General features: G+C 36.1%; 1 pseudogene; it reads right to left on the reverse strand.

The window, feature by feature from the left end:
• Window positions 1–15,044: 15,044 nt before the first annotated feature.
• On the reverse strand, window positions 15,045–15,519 carry LOC149173194 (17.1 kDa class II heat shock protein-like; annotated as a pseudogene).
• Window positions 15,520–16,849: the final 1,330 nt, after the last annotated feature.

Below are 16,849 nucleotides of genomic sequence, written 5' to 3' on the forward strand. Positions count from 1 at the left end.
CACATCACTACCTCTAATTCGATGTGTAGTGATGTAGGTTCAACGATGAATTCAATGAGCTAGTTAGGTATACAAATACTATAGACAATCAATTGCAAGCATTCTTATGTTTGCAAGTTCTCGTTTCTCGTGTAATTCCTTTTGGATACAACTAACCTCCATTGGTAGTTGGATTTAATATAGAGGCTAAAAGGGTGTTTGCAAATGGTGGATTCTGGTAGTTGGATTTAATTTAGAGGCTAAAAGGGTGTTTGCAAATGATGGGCCGAATCCACGCCATTATACCATCTCCATAAAGACTAATCAATGTCATTGTGAAACTTCAATCCATAACACCTAGCCTTTGTTCAATTATCTAACCATTCAACTTAGCAGATAATAATGAAAATTTTAGATTATTAATAGAATATTTAAAAAAAATCATTGTTATTCTATTATGATTGTAATAATAGAAAAAAAACATGATCCATATTTCTCGTTTAATTTTGTTAGTTGAACATCAATGTTGCATAGTTTTGTGATGTTATAGATGAATTGTAGTTATCCTTCCATGATTGAAAATTGATCTCTTATGAAACCAACTCATAAAATATAAGAGAAGATAGACCAAAGACCTCAAAATCATCCTTTTCGAGGGGGAAACCTCTTTTACATTATACAAATGAATAATTCTTGGATGATACAAATGACAAGACCTCCTTTCTATATATAGGAGTTTGAGGGGTCATAATATAATGAGAGCTGACATAACAATAATAATGTAAGGGCACAACAATAACAATAGTGTGCTTCTATGGGGCACAATAATAAAATATGGGGACTACATGGGCACAAAATTATAATAAGGGGGTTGCACTAATAACAATAAGGGGTTACACTAGTAGTATAGGGACCTAACATGCTCTGATCCTTCAAAAATTGTTGTCCTTAACGCCTGAGTAGTTCTGGATGCTTTTGTACAAAATTCTAGTCCTCCCATGTGAAATCATCAGTGGCTAAGTTCTTCCACTTTATGAGATACTCTGAAATTAAGTGATTTCATAGCTGTGAGTTTCTTGTTTCTGTGACTGCCTCATGTTCCAATATGATTTTTCCTTCCTCATCAAGTTTCAACAATATTGTTTGAATTGGGAGCTTGTCACTTATAACCTTATTTAAGAGTGAAACATGGAAAACTGGTGGTACTCAAGAGGATGTAGAAAGCTCTAATTCGTATGCCATAGTACCAATTTTTTGCAGCACCTTGTAAGGATCATAGTACTTTGGTGATAATTTATTATCCTTCTTAGCTTGCTTGATGGATATTTGTTTGTATGGTTGTATTAGTAAAAATAGCTAGTTGCCTAGATATCAAAACTTCTTTCGCTGCGATGTTGATCTGCCTATTTTTTCATTTGATTCTACATGGAAGTGAGGTTATCCTTTTTCTTCTTGATATTTCCTTCTATCTTGAGAGTTTGAGGAGTGGTAATTCCTACCAGTGCATTACAATATATGGTCAGATTCATTTTTTCTTTCTCTGGGGTTGGTTCATGGTGTATATCCTCTTCTTTTGACGTTTCTTTATATTTTTCTTCTCCCTCTTCACAATTGTTGGGTGTCGAGCCTGATTATATTCTTTATTTAGACATATCACCACATTGGACCCCATTTCGTAATGTGGTAGCAATGCCGCCCATTTATGTGCACCACCAGGGGGATTCGGGGGGAGGGTTGGGGGGGGGGGCAACGACGATGACAAGGGATTGGGGGCAATGCCCCGAAGCTAAAATTAGATGTAAAATTTCCTTATAAAATGTTTTCATTTACTCTGGATCTACCAAGCGCCAAGAGGGATCAAATCTTTTTTCACTCTATTCTAGTTTACATATCAGGATATTTGATCTTTCTCACCGCTTAGTAGATCCACAGTAAATATGGATCTCTGCTAGTTTAATTTCCCCCTTTAAATAGGCTACATTGATGTGAATACCATGGGTCAATACCATTGGTTCTCAATACCATGGGTGAATACCATGAGCCATATTTATTTTTATTAATATTAATATTAAGGTTAATAATGTTTTTTTACATAGTATTAATTACGCTATAAGGCATTTTCCTCTGAAATGAATTCCTTATGTGCCACTATGTAATGTCTTCAGCCCTCAATTTGATGCATTAGACAATTGGAATGATTCCCACCATCATATCATCATGGGCGGTTATGGAGTTAGTTACTGTAACGATTCATTGGAGCGGTATATTTTTTGGGTCATCAAAGATATATTTGACAATGTATGAGCAACGATTCTCAGCTATAGGCTTTTGGAGAGATACAGAAAAGCATGGGTGAAGTACTTCAGTCGAACACAAAAATGAAGGCTCATCCTTTATACTTGTGAGCCAAACAATAAGCTAAATAGGAAAAAAGGAACATTGAAAAGGGCGGCGTCATCCTAATGCGAGCTTCAAGATCTCCTCACTGCCAATCCATTACCAATGAATTCTTCATGGCAGATCTCCTCGCATTCAGCTGAGAATGCATGGACAAGGAGTGAGTACTGCTATTTGTACGAATACTTCAACAGAACGAATCAAGGTGATTCGTGGGTGAACACATAAATGTCTTCCTAGGGGGAGCATAGGGAATGGACTTCATGGGGACATCTCCTTTTGGTGTAATGGGATGCCACACGTATTGAACGTGTGACGAGGATCTGTCGAGGGTGAAACAAGTTAAAGAAGAAGCGACAACAAAAGCAGACGAAGAATAAAGAGGGTCCTGTGAACAACGATATCAAGAATTAAAATTTATTGAAACAAGAAGTGCTTTTATATTGGTTTATCATATTAAAATTTATAATAAACAATAATAATATTTTTAAGATGTAAACTAATTAATGATATAATATATTATTAAAGTAATTTTTTAAATATTATTAATTTATATTTATATTTTTATTTTTACACCACATCTTTTGTGGTTTGATGCCACATATTATTAACAAATTTTGATATGGGTATCTCATTGGTTAAACGCCTAGATAAATAATCATGGTTGATATTTAACTAATGAATACATTTTTCTTTTACCGAATATAACATTCACATACTATTTTTACACCAAATTTTTCTCCTTTGACACCACATCTTTTTTGGTTTGTTAACAAATTCTAAAATGGGTATCTCATTGGTTAAGAGCTTAGATAAATAATTATTGTTTATATTTAAAGAATGAATACATTTTTCTTTTACCCAATATAACATTCACATACTATTTTTTACACCACATCTTTTTTTGTTAAGATATTTTGAGATGGGTATCTCATTGGTTAAATGCTTAGATAAATAATTATTGTTTATATTTAACTAATGAAAACATTTTTCTTTTACCGAATGTAGCATTCACATACTATTTTTACACCACACCTTTTTTGTTTTGTTAACAAATTCTGAGATGGGTATCTCATTGGTTAAATGCTTAGATAAATAATTATTGTTTATATTTAGCTAATGAATACATTTTCTTTTACCTAATATAAGAATCACATACTATTTTTTACACCACATATTTTTTTATTTGTTAACAAATTCTGAGATAGATACCTCATTGGATAAATGCTTAGATAAATAATTATTGTTTATATTTAACTAATGAATACATTTTTCTTTTACCTAATATAACATTCACATACTATTTTTTACACCATATCTTTTCTCATTTCTTAACAAATTTTAAGATGGGTATCTCATTGGTTAAATGCTTAGATAAATAATTACTGTTTATATTTAACTAATGAATACATTTTTATTTTACCGAATATAACATTCACATACTAATTTTTACACCACATCAATGAAAATTATAAATGTCATTTTGACCACACATCCAAAAGAATTACAAATGTTTTTACTACAATTACAATTAAACAAATCATCATCATTATTATTATTATTATTATTATTATTATTATTATTATTATTATTATAGCATAGGATGGTTGATAATGTGCTGAACATGTGAATATAATTTGTGTAGCGGTAAAATGATATTTGGTTTTGGGTATTTGGTAGTTAAGGGATAAAACTTCAGTGATAGATCTTCAACTATTTTTCTTCAACTAGTTTTCCAAGTTTTTGTAACTTTAACCAAAGATTCAAGAAACCCTTATGTAATCAAGTGGGGATCCACTATTTTTCTTCAACTATTTTAAGTTTTTGTAGCTTTAACCAAATATTGGAGGTAAGCAAGTGGGGATCCAGGTCCCTCATGTAAGCAAGTAGGCAAGTGTGTGGTGGTTGACAAGTGGGGATGAAAGTGGGGTTATATCTTCAACTATTTTTCCACGTTTTTGTAAATTTAACCAAAGATTCAAGAAACCCTTACGTAAGCAAGTGGGGATTTAGTATTTTTCTGCAACTATTTTTCCAAGTTTTTGTAACTTTAACCAAGGTTTCTAGAAACCCTTACGTAAGCAAGTGGGGTTCCAGGTCCCTCACGTAAGCAAGTGGATGGATGGTTTAAATTTTATTGAATGATCTCTACATTATTTCCAAGCATGACATGGGTTAGATTTACTTAAGCAAAATTGGATTAAAACAAAAACATGGAAGACACAAAGGAGATTAGTGGGATATATAGCAATGTGATATTTTGAATAGTTTCAAGAATCATAAGGGAAACAATATTTTCGTTCAGGTTCAAGAATCATAAGGGAAACAATATTTTCATTATGGTGCTTATGGACCACACTTGCTTGATTTTCAAGATAAAATGGTTTAAATTTTGTTGAATGATCTCTACATTATTTTCAACTATATGACATGGGTTAGATTTACTTAAGAAAAATTTGTTGTATTAAAAAAGAACATGGCAAGATTTACTTAAGAATTTTTTTTTGGATTAAAAAAAGAACATGGAAGACACTAAGAAGATTAACAATATAGAGAAATGTGATATTTTGAATAGTTTCAAGAACCATAAGGGAAACAATACAAAGGTGAGTCAACATTCAAAAGAGAAACATATGCAATTTTAAATAGAAGAGGTGTAGTTGATGCTATTCTTGGGTTTAATTTCTAAATTGGAGATATGTCCATTTATATTCAGGGTAGATCTTAATTCACATAGAAATTCAAAATTTAATAACAAAAATGTTATAGTCCTTTGTAGACACATGTTTCAAACTATAAAAAAAAATTCTTTGTAATTTTTAAGGTAAGTGACGAAGAATGAATATGAAGGAATTGTACCAAAGACTATAGTAGGAGGAAGTAATCTGTAACATAACCCGGTAACCTCACATGTAAAAGAAGGAAGTTAGAACTTTTATACAAATTACCCACAAGTAATTATCCAAATCACAACTCCGCATTCCTCATTAACCATTAGATATAATGTTCATTAGTAAATTGCAATCGAGGACAGTAAATTGCATAACCATTGACAACTACTGTTGTAGTATATTAACATAAAATGTCTCATGAACCTTGCATTCATTTCATGATTTATTTAACCATATTAATTAATCACATACTTGACATTATTATTATCACATCAAATAAGGAATCATCATCATCAAGGATTCAATATCATCAAACTGACACAATAAGCAATCACATCATTGAACACCTTGAACACCGATATACCCTGGAAACCCTGTAGAGTGAAAATCAGCAAACGTTTAATCTTATTATTAAATGGTCGTGAGGGTTGTCACCCCTCATTCAATGGCTTATAAGGGATTCCATCCCTTATCCTTTGTTATAAATTATTACAATGAAATATCATTAAAATGTCACATAACTAGCTAAAAGCTATTACATTTTCCATGAAACCCTTTACCTACATATCACCACTCTCTACATCCTTGTGGCATGATTCTTCTATCAACATACATTTCTGCAAATCGCACTCATGAGCATGGACTATTAATTCTTTACCTACCACAATGTTAAACATCATTTTTCTTTGGCACAAACTGCTATCATTCCTGTTATTACTATCATCAATAAGCTTTGGCAATAAGATTAGATACAATATTAATCAATCAATAATCAGTCTCTAAAAGTGATCTTTTAATATCTACTCATGTGCATGAGTTGTAAATATATATCGCAACAAGCCTCTTCTAACCATGTTGTGCACCAATAATTATCAAGCATGTCATAATAAATAACTAGTACTGTTATAGACATTTTTGGGCACTGCAACCCCAATCATAAAGGTCCACAAACCAAGTGCTCCTAAGTCCCTAAAAGTGTTGTTCCAACCCCTAAAAGAACAAGGTCAATTGATTACAGCATCTCCCAGAAGTTCTCCATGAAAAACTACTCAAAACTGGTCAAAACTGGACCATCTCACCTGCTCCATGGTCAAAGTGCGTTGCATCCCACCTAAATGCACACGGGAGGTGCGATGCATACTGAAAAGCCCTTCTATGGGTTGTGATGGGTAAGAGTGGACAAATGGCGGGGTCAATCTGCAAGTTGGAGGATCATGGAATCTTCGAGAAATTTCTCCTATGACACTTGCCTCTCTGCATTCGCCCAGGGATGAGTAAGAGATCATCAATCTCCAAGTGGAATCAAGAACTATCAGAGAGAGGACACTAATCAAATCTCAAAAGCTGACTCACCCCCCTTGCAAACATCTATATATGGATCCCTCATCCCAGAGATCCAGAGGCTGGAATTTTGTATCTTGTAAGGAAGTGTTGCTGGTTTCTTGGTGTAACATCATAGTGTTGGGTGATCTAAGCTTTTCATGAGGTGAAGAAGGGCTTTCTTGCTGAGAGGATGCCATTGGGTCAGAACAATTGGTTGTAATCCTCTTTGCTATTCTTGATTATTAATAAAGCTATTCAAGTTTTCCTCCACATTCTTGTATGTTTGATGATATATGCATTTGTGTGGTCAATATATACCTGGTCCTATATTGTTTATGATAGTAGATCTATGTTCTTGGATAGTGTTATGCTGATTTGATTCTACAGGTGCTCTTTGAAGCTGGGTAGACGAGGAAGCGAGTGGCAAAGATCTATCAGAAGGGAGAGGAATCAAGCAAGGAGCCAAGCACAAGACAAAGGTTGGTCTCCTTCGTTCCCCTCTTATCTACTTCTCATAAAGGAAAACGAAAGTGGTTTTAGTTTGTTTGTTTCTAAGGTAGCTACCAGCCTTAGTGGGACTAGTAGCTCTGCATAGACACTAGATTTCCTGATAACAAAATGGAGACTCCACTAGGGAGTGAATAGATTGTTTGTGTGTCTATATTTGTTTGACTTATAAACTTACAGACGGAGCCTGAAGTCAAGCCAGCTAGCCTTCGAACTACATTTATGCAAGTGCAAAGTAGATCAATGTTGCTTCAGTCTATCTCTGGGTTTTGTTTATGAACTGAACAATCAATTTACAAGCTCTCTAATTGCCCTTGTGGTGGCTCTAGTAACCTCCTTAGATCTACCCCTGTGATTTATTTACTGATTACCACTTGCTCGGCCAAAATCCCTGAACTGTGCTGCAAACTGTGATCAAGAACTGGATCAAAAGTCTTGCACTGTACCATCGCACCCTCTCTTCAAGGATCTCAGTATTCATCACACTTCCCATGTGCTGTAGGTGGGATGCATACTGGAATCCCTCTGTAACAAGTGCGCTAATTAGAAAGGGCTAATTTTACCTTCAGACTTCGGTTTTTTCACTCTTCTCAGCTCTATTCAAGAGTTTTGCTGTCTGTAGTCAGTATACCTCTGTTGGAAATCCCCTTCCTTGCCATTATTCCGCCTCCATTGTGCAAAGAACTATAAATGTTTTTATGTATTGTGAGCCATTTTCAATTCTCTTTTACAAAGAAGTAGCGTAATTGAACTGTCGTTTCCTGATTTGGAAGTGTCGCAAGTGTCATTTTCATTCATAGAAGAGAATGCGATTGTTCTTGATAGTCGATTACAGTGTTAATCTTGCATTTGATTTGAATTAGTAGGTTTTCAAGTGTCGAAAGCAAGTTTTCAATTCCAAATAACGAAGTGTCGTCATTGTCTTCATTTTGTCTTAAAAGGAAACTTGTTAGTAATGTGGCTTTGAAAAATAATTCAGATTTGCACTTAGCGCTCTTTTTATCATTCACACATTAAGAAGGCTGAAAACAAATACATGCATGTGCATTTGCATTTAGACTGTTTGTTGGTTTGATTTAGAATAGTGCATATAGTGTGTGCTCCCTACTCTATGTTGAAAGAATATCATCTCTTTTTCCTTAGTAGCTAGGATTTTCATTGCAAAAAGAAGATTAAACGATTATTTATCATCTTAGAATGCATTTTAGGAAATTGTATATCCACATCACGCGGTGAACCTGAAAGGAAAATTTCTTAAGCAAGATCAACTGTAAAATAAATTTAATGAATCTAAAAACGCTTTGGAACCTAACGCGCAACATTTAGAAGTCTAGGCTAGAGACGTATTCTGGCGTCGTAAAGCTTGGTAACTGTTGTTTTCATTGCTGGTTGGGTGATTCCTCCACTTTGAGATGATAATTTCCAGTACGGACTTGTGCTCCCATGTACCGTCGAGTATATATTGGGAGACCACAATAGGCTTTATGCTTGATCCATAGGAAGCCGTGTCTACCGCCCTATCGATCGCAATGCACTGAACACAGCATTCAGGAAGATTGACTATCGTACCATAAAAAGTATTCTGCAGTTTTGCGATTGGTCTGGTAATCCCTCTGTCTAGATTTCCAGAGTAGTCTCTTTCATTCCTTTTCAGACTCCTTAAAGGAAAAGGTCCATCTAAGAACTTGTCACTTCAAGCTCATTAAAAATCGAAGGTGACTAGAGTCATCTTTTGTTTTTTATCGACTCTTAAAAATTGAGAAAACAAGTTGTGTCAAAGCATCTAAAATTTATTTTAATTGAATAAACATCACCTTTCCTGCGTTGGTCTTAGGTTGAGAAAAATTGAGTCCACCAACCAAGGATTCCCCCTTGGAGGAAATCCTAATCCTTTCTCCTCTTGGGGAGATGTTGGTGCACCCCATATGGCCACATTGTCACTTCCAGGATTGACAATCGGCTTGCCCGTATGGCTCTTCTCGACCTCTGTCGTTCAGAACACCGTGATTCCTGAACAATCAAGTCAGCAACTAAACGATACCAAAGTCACCCCCCAACCTTCTACTTCGCCTAATTCTCCCTCTCCTCCTTCCTCTTCGCTTGATAAAGTTGGTAAAGCCAAAAATCAAGTAACTGAGAAGAAGAAGGAGAAGAAGAAGGAGCCAAAGGTGAAAAGGGGCAACCAGGCATCGTCTAGCGAAAATCCACACACTGCATCGTTCAGGCCTAAATCGCCATGTGTCATTTGCAAAGGAGACCACTATCATCGAGATTTTCCTTGCATCCCTCGGATCTTAAGGGATTGGTCTCCTCGTTTGCACAATCTGGTGTCGTCAACCTCTGATGATCATGTTGAAAATACACCATGAACTAGTGAAAGTGAAGCCCCTGGACAAAAAGGAAAATGTAAATTTCCTTGTAAACTGTGTGAAGGCGATCACACCATCCACCGTTGTCCCTTCTTAGACGAGGCTAAAAGAGTTTTGGATGACCGTCCAGTTTCACCGTTACAGATTCCTCCTGGATATAAGAAGCTCTTGCCGAGTCCATCACTAGTTGAAAATCTGGCTGACACGCCATTATGGTCGGCCGAAGCATCTACCATTGAAGATAAACCATCTAAATCCACACCAGATGAAAGTCAAAAGGTCGAGGTGGCAGTTGACCCAGTCTTGCCTTCAGAGGATCCATCTTTAGATGATACAGTCACCAGAGAGAACAAGAACAACACTGTCCAAATTCTTTTCGTAAGCACAAACTCTGATGAACATGGGGGTAGTCTACCCGTTCCTTTACCGTAGGAAGGAAGTTCGTCAAAGTCGTATCCGGCCGTTTATTCGGTCCCACCTCCAAGCAACCTAGTTGTTTCCTTCGATTGGAATCTACTAGGCAGACCCCGCTTACCGGCTAGTGTACCATTTCTAATCATTGCTCAAATATATAGAATGGTCATGGCCGATACCATCATATATGAAGGGGCTTCTGTGAGTATCCTTTCCTCAACTTCTTGGAAAGTGCTTGGTTCGCCATCGCTTTTGCCTGAAATGAGAAATCTAACATGCTTTGACAAAGGAACCAGTCGACCGTTAGGGATCCTTCCCAATGTGCCAATAACATTGAGAAGGAAAACTGTTCACATGAATGTAATGGTAGTCCAAGGACCCCTGGATTATAATCTACTCCTTGGACGTGACTATATTTATTGCATGGGAGCCATTGTCTCCTCACTCTTTAGAGTAATGTGTTTTCCGCATGAAGGAAGAGTGGTCAAGCTCGTAGACCAGCTTTCATTCCCCGGCTCACACATAGCAAATAGTCAAATACCATCCCTGAATTGTCTTTTCACGGAAGGAATGTCTCATCAATCCCCAGTCTGTCCACTGATGAGCGCGAGTGATTCGGAGGACATGACTGAAACCCAGGGGGCATGCACCCTGGCCTGTTTCAACAGGAAAACCTTGGGTATAGGGTAAGTTTCCGCGAAGGATATATGACTAGTTTATGAGATTAGGCTGGAATAAGATACCTTCGTCAAGGTTATGTGAGTGGAGCCAGATGCGCCACTCACCTTTGTTTATTTCGGTAGACATCGCCGAGGAAGTGTTTTGTCCATGGTGCGGATAGAACAATCTTTGGTAACTTGGAAATTGTTTTCTATACCTGGGGGCATGCAAACCTTTTGGCGTGCAAGCGAAAAGCGACCATTTATTTTTTAAATTTGTAGGTCCTCTAACTCTTTAAACTCATAGGATTGGTTGTTTTCTTAGCTTGCATAAAGAAAGGATGTGGGGAAAAGCTTTGAAAAAATGCCATTTTAAATTAGACATCCTTATTATACGCCTGGATCGAGTAGTTTTAACGCATAATTCAAGCTCGTTAAAAAATAAACATAAGCAATGAGCAAATGTTCCCCCAGAGTTTAATCTCATTAAAAAATGAACCAATTTCCGGTAAATAACCATCGTGAATGCATTATCATTAGCCTTTGAAGCCTTGGTCGTGTTCTCATGATCACCTCCACTCTGTATGGGCCAATCATTCACTTCCATTTGATTGTTTGCCCTTTTTGAGGAACAACTGCAAAGAGTGATCCTGTTAGCCATCCTTGTGACACTACCGTGATTGGAAAATTCCAAACCTTACCTAAAATTAGCTGCTACCCAAATTTATCACTCGTTCCTCAAAAAACAAGTCTCCTTTAAGCTCTTTTCAACTGACTCGTAAAATATGAAAAGATTGCCGAGTAATTGGCCTCTCCAACTCGTTAAAGTAACTGGAAGTGCTATCCCTCCTTTAGTTTTTAATCTTTTTGGATTTGAGGGATTATTACACAAAAGGATCGAGCACTTGTTTTGTTCGGCTCGTTAAAGTTACCGAAAATTCATCCCTTTTGTATTGTTTTATACTTTTTCGGACTCAAGGGATTATATGACAAAAAAGGATTATTGGAGTTTTCTTTACGTTTTTTTTCAGACTCTCTAAAATTGAAAAGGACCGAGTTATCTTTATCATTAAACTCATTAAAACCGAATAGCGAAAAACTTGTCCATACAGACAAGAACGAGTTTCACTATCGCTAGGCTCATTAAAACATAGCCATGGGTTTTCCCAAAGGGCAGATTATAGAACACGCATATGTTATCCTCCTCAAGCTTGACAAAAATAAAGAGGTACTGGTCAGCAATGACTAGGGAAAAAATTGGGAAGAAAACTTGAAGAAACTTTATTGGTAGCAAGTCGCTCTTGAACATGACACTTTCACTTCGCATCCGAGTCGGGTTGGGTTGTTCCATTCACTAGTCATATCACCTTTGGTCCATCACACCATCCATATTTTGGGTTAACACTACCAATCCATCATGTCAGTGTCAGCGATATGTTCAAGAGAAGTTGCTCAGAGAATTCACCTGTGTCTCATCCATTGCAATACATTTACTCCATTCTTTCATGACCGCCACCCTGAACCTTATGTCATCAGATCGTTTTCACCTCCATTAAAATCATTTTCTCCATTCCGTGTCATTGATGTGGGATTCACTACGGCCCTCCTATGACGGATCGCTTCTTGTCAACATCAGCTCATTATCCAGGAAGTCGATCTAGGAACAACCCTTTCAGTACTTTGAAGCTTGCATGCCTCAATGGCAAGTTTCTCACTTTCGACGACAGGTTTACATCAATGGCCTTTGACCAAACGATTTTGTGTGGTGTTCAATGCCAAGTCCCTTATTCTCACCATGTGAATTGTACTGTAGTTCCTTGAGGGTCATCATCATTATCAGTGATTCCTCTCATGCTTGTTAACAACTTACATCATTAGCTGGTAATCAAGCAATGTCTTTCCATGTTTGAATCCAGAACATCTCTCATATAGATCGACTTGTACTTTGAGTGAAGATTGAATGAGATTGAAGACCCTGGATCTAGTTTCATCCATCCGGGCTGCGATATATATTCAGGAAAATAAAGACATCAAATGTACATCATTACTGCACAGATAATCATCCAATCCAAGGGATGATGGCTCTACCAGAATCATCAGTCTGCACTCAGACGATTGTCTATCTTATGTACATCAAAATGAATTTATAAAGCTGAGCATGGGAATGCCCGCCTTATCTAGATCATGAAAACATTATGAAGATAATGTATTTTATTGTATCTTATTATAGGTCGCCTTCCAGCTTGAAAAAACTTCGGATCCTCGTGATAAAGCATTTCACCCGACATAAAAATATTAACGACCTCATGCTTTAGGGGGCAACTGTTATAGACATTTTTGGGCACTGCAACCCCAATCATAAATGTCCAGAAACCAAGGGCTTCTAAGTCCCTAAAAGTGTTGTTCCAACCCCTAAAAGAATAAGGTCAACTGATTATAGCATCTCCTAGAAGTTTGCCATGAAAAACTACTCAGAACTGGTCAAAACTGGACCATCTCACCTGCTCCATGGTCAAAGTGCACTGCATCCCACCTAAATGCACACGGGAGGTGTGATGCATACTGGAAATCCCTTCTATGGGGTGTGATGGGCAAGAGTGGACAAATGGCAGGGTCAATCTGCAAGGTGGAGGATCATGGAATCTTTGAGAAATTTCTCCTATGACACTTGCCTCTCTGCATTCGCCCAGGGATGAGTAAGAGATCATCAATCTCCAAGTGGAGTCAAGAACTATCAGAGAGAGGACACTAATCAAATCTCAAAAGCTGACTCACCCCCCTTGCAAACATCTATATATGGATCCCTCATCCCAGAGATCCAAAGGCTGGAATTTTGTATCTTGTAAGGAAGCGCTGCTGGTTTCTTGGTGTAACATCATAGTGTTGGGTGATCTAAACTTTTCATGAGGTGAAGAAGGGCTTTCTTGCTAAGAGGATGCCATTGGGTCAGAACAATTGGTTGTAATCCTCTTTGCTATTCTTGATTATTAATAAAGCTATTCAAGTTTTCCTCCACAGTCTTGTATGATTGATGATATATGCATTTGTGTGGTCAATATATATCTGGTCCTATATTGTTTATGATAGTAGATCTATGTTCTTGGATAGTGTTATGCTGCTTTGATTCTACAGGTGCTCTTTGAAGCTGGGTAGACGAGGAAGCGAGTGGCAAAGATCTATCAGAAGGGAGAGGAATCAAGCAAGGAGCCAAGTGCAAGACAGAGGTTGGTCTCCTTCATTCCCCTCTTATCTACTTCTCATAAAGGAAAACGAAAGTGGTTTTAGTTTGTTTGTTTCTAAGGTAGCTACCAGCCTTAGTGGGACTAGCAGCTCTGCATAGACTCTAGATTTCCTGATAACAAGTACATTTATTCAAGTAAATACTTGTTTTACCTTCCAATATTCTTATTCACACTAATGCATATTTCTCTTTAAAAGATCCAACCCAATAGTTCTATAAATCCATGTTTCTCTTTTAAATATATAACACCATAGTTATATCTTCATACATGTAATAAACTATTGTTTCTATGTTTTTTCACATGTGTTCTTTTCACATAGTTATTATTCAAGAACCCAAAATATTTTCTCTAACATTTATGTACAAAGTTACTATACATTTGTTTCCATGAAAGTATCATACCAAAGTCCTAATGCATTTGTTTTCAACAAGGTATCATAATCAACCTTTCTTTTGTGCATAAGAACTAGGATAATAATAATGGTAACCATTTATGCATTAAACCATGCAAATAAACCAAACTACCCAATATGTAATAACCAAATCCTTTACTTTTTGCTTGCTAAAACATGTAACTTTTGCAAACTCTTGGAAAGGAATTAACACAATTAACTTATCTTTCATGCACTAGAAAGACATACTCTTTCCAAAGAAGATTCCTATGACTTATATTATCTCTTTGCATTTCATATACCCACAAGTTATTATATTTCTCATAGCTAAGTATTATTCTTCAAAAGAACTTTCTTAGCTGTGAGAATATTTCACCAATTACCCTCTTTAATTTATATTCACTCCTAAGAAAATAACTTGGATAAGGAAAGAGTATGTTTCCTATATTTTCTTAGATAAAAGGTATTTGCATTATTATATAAAAACAAGAAAGGTTTGTCACACATAAGGTAGTTATTAATAACTACACACATTAATATATTTTCTTTACCAAGAAAACATATAAAATAATCAATCTTTAACTGCATGCATTTACATATTTTCTTTACCAAGAAAACATATAAAATAATCAATCTTTAACTACATGCAGTAACATATTTTCTTTACCAAGAAAACATATAAAATAATCAATCTTTAACTGCATGCATTAACAAATTTTATTTGCCAAGAAAACATATAAAATAATTAATCTTTACATGCAAAACGCAACAACATGATATTTTCCAACAATCCAAAAAACAACTTATTCTTCTCTATAAAGAATGGAGTTACTTATCTATTGGTGTAATATATTTGGATAATCTCTTGAAGACTAGAGAAAAACATTGTGCCTTTCAATAGTCTTAGGTTTCTTTGGCTCCGACGGAGGAAGCTTGGGAATCGTAATAGTCATCACCCCATCCTGACAGGCAGAAAAAATGGCCTCTACATTGCAGTCAGCAAGCAAAGTGAATTTTCTCATGAATTTCCCACCATACATTCCATGCGAATGTACTTCACCTCTGCTTCTTCCTCCTTTTCGTTCCTCTTTCGCTTTCCACTGATGTTCATAACATTCTCATCTTCAACTTGAACCTTGATGTCGTTGGATTTGAGGCAGGGCATGTCTTTATAAAAAATAACGTACGAGTTTGGGTTTTCTTTAACATCCATAGGAGTGGAAGCCATGGACTTCGGGTCATGCACAAAAGAGCGGGTCGAGCATTGAGGAGCTTTTCTAGATTTTCTGGCATGCCAAGCAGCTATTACATAGTGCTCAATAAAGGATCCATTGCCATTCTTCAAATATCTAGCTCGAATTTGACGAACAATATCAGTTGAACAGATGCTTCCCAAGAATGATTACAAATTTCCCTTCAAAAATCCATGAGGAGGGCAGAGACTTGGAGAAAATACATAGAGGTTTTTTTTCCCCTGTTCTGGAAGCATCGAGGGCTCTAGACGTGCTTCTAGAACTGAAAATGGTAGTTACAAGTCGTTCCATAACTACTTCTTGATTCCAAACATCAACGAGTTAAAGAATTATTTAATTACATGAGTTTTAGTAGGTATATTACATACTCCCCACCTTAAAGAGAACACCATCCTCGGTGTTCATCTATTATTGGGACTTAATTTCTTCTCATTATAAAGGATCCAAACAAGTGAAAACGAGATCCTTTCCCTTCAAAATGAAGGATTCTGTTTCCAAGGAATACCCATAAGAAAAAGAAATAATTATTATCTATATTCATAAGAATTTATACCTACAAAACTAAGCAATTTCTACTTTCCATAGCTTAGCCACTATTCAATTATATAGAAACAAAACAAAATTTCTATACTAACTTACCCTTTTTTACCAATTACTTTTACAAGTCATGGTAACTTTTATGCAAGCACTTCACAATAGTGATTGGACAACCCATCAACACTCCATGGTAAGTAACCTGTAATGTATGACTAACAAATTCAATCACATTAGTTACAACATTTTTAATGAAATACTTTTAACTATCAATCAATTATTCAATGTCAAGTGATATTTAAATCGCAGTACTTTTACAAGTACTTAGAGAGCTCTAACACTCTAATCATCAAAATGATAAATCAATGCACCGCATGCACATTGTCTTAGTTCCCACTAAACACATCCACATAGTACTTCTAAAAGTACCCAAAGAGCACCTAGCTCTCTAATCATCAAAATAGTCAATAACTTCACCAAGTGAAAATTGTCTTACCCCTATTATGGCATTCACGTGATTGGTAATAAAATAAAGGAACTAAAATTCCTATAATTCCTTATTAAACACTAATCTCCTTTCACGTTAAATGTGCGTAACATATTTTACACAACTATATGTAAAATTCAATTTTAATACAACACATAACTAATTGATTAATGTGTTCTCCTATGAGAACCATAATGGAAGAAGAAGGATCTTCTCAACCCATGGGAACTAGTTTCCACAACCAGATGAAGTCATTTTTGCATCCAGACAATTTCTTTGACAGAGACCTTACAAGGTCTAACATGGAATTCCATTGGCTAACCATCTCAAGAATTCCAATGATCACATAGGGTCCAATATAAGATTCCTCTTGGCAGTGTCTTGCCTCTTCCTCTGATAGCAT

The sequence above is a fragment of the Pinus tabuliformis genome, chromosome 4_2 (assembly GCF_031772625.1).
Source record: "Pinus tabuliformis cultivar Carrire ecotype Pingquan chromosome 4_2, CPIR1, whole genome shotgun sequence".
In the NCBI taxonomy this organism is placed as follows: domain Eukaryota; kingdom Viridiplantae; phylum Streptophyta; class Pinopsida; order Pinales; family Pinaceae; genus Pinus; species Pinus tabuliformis.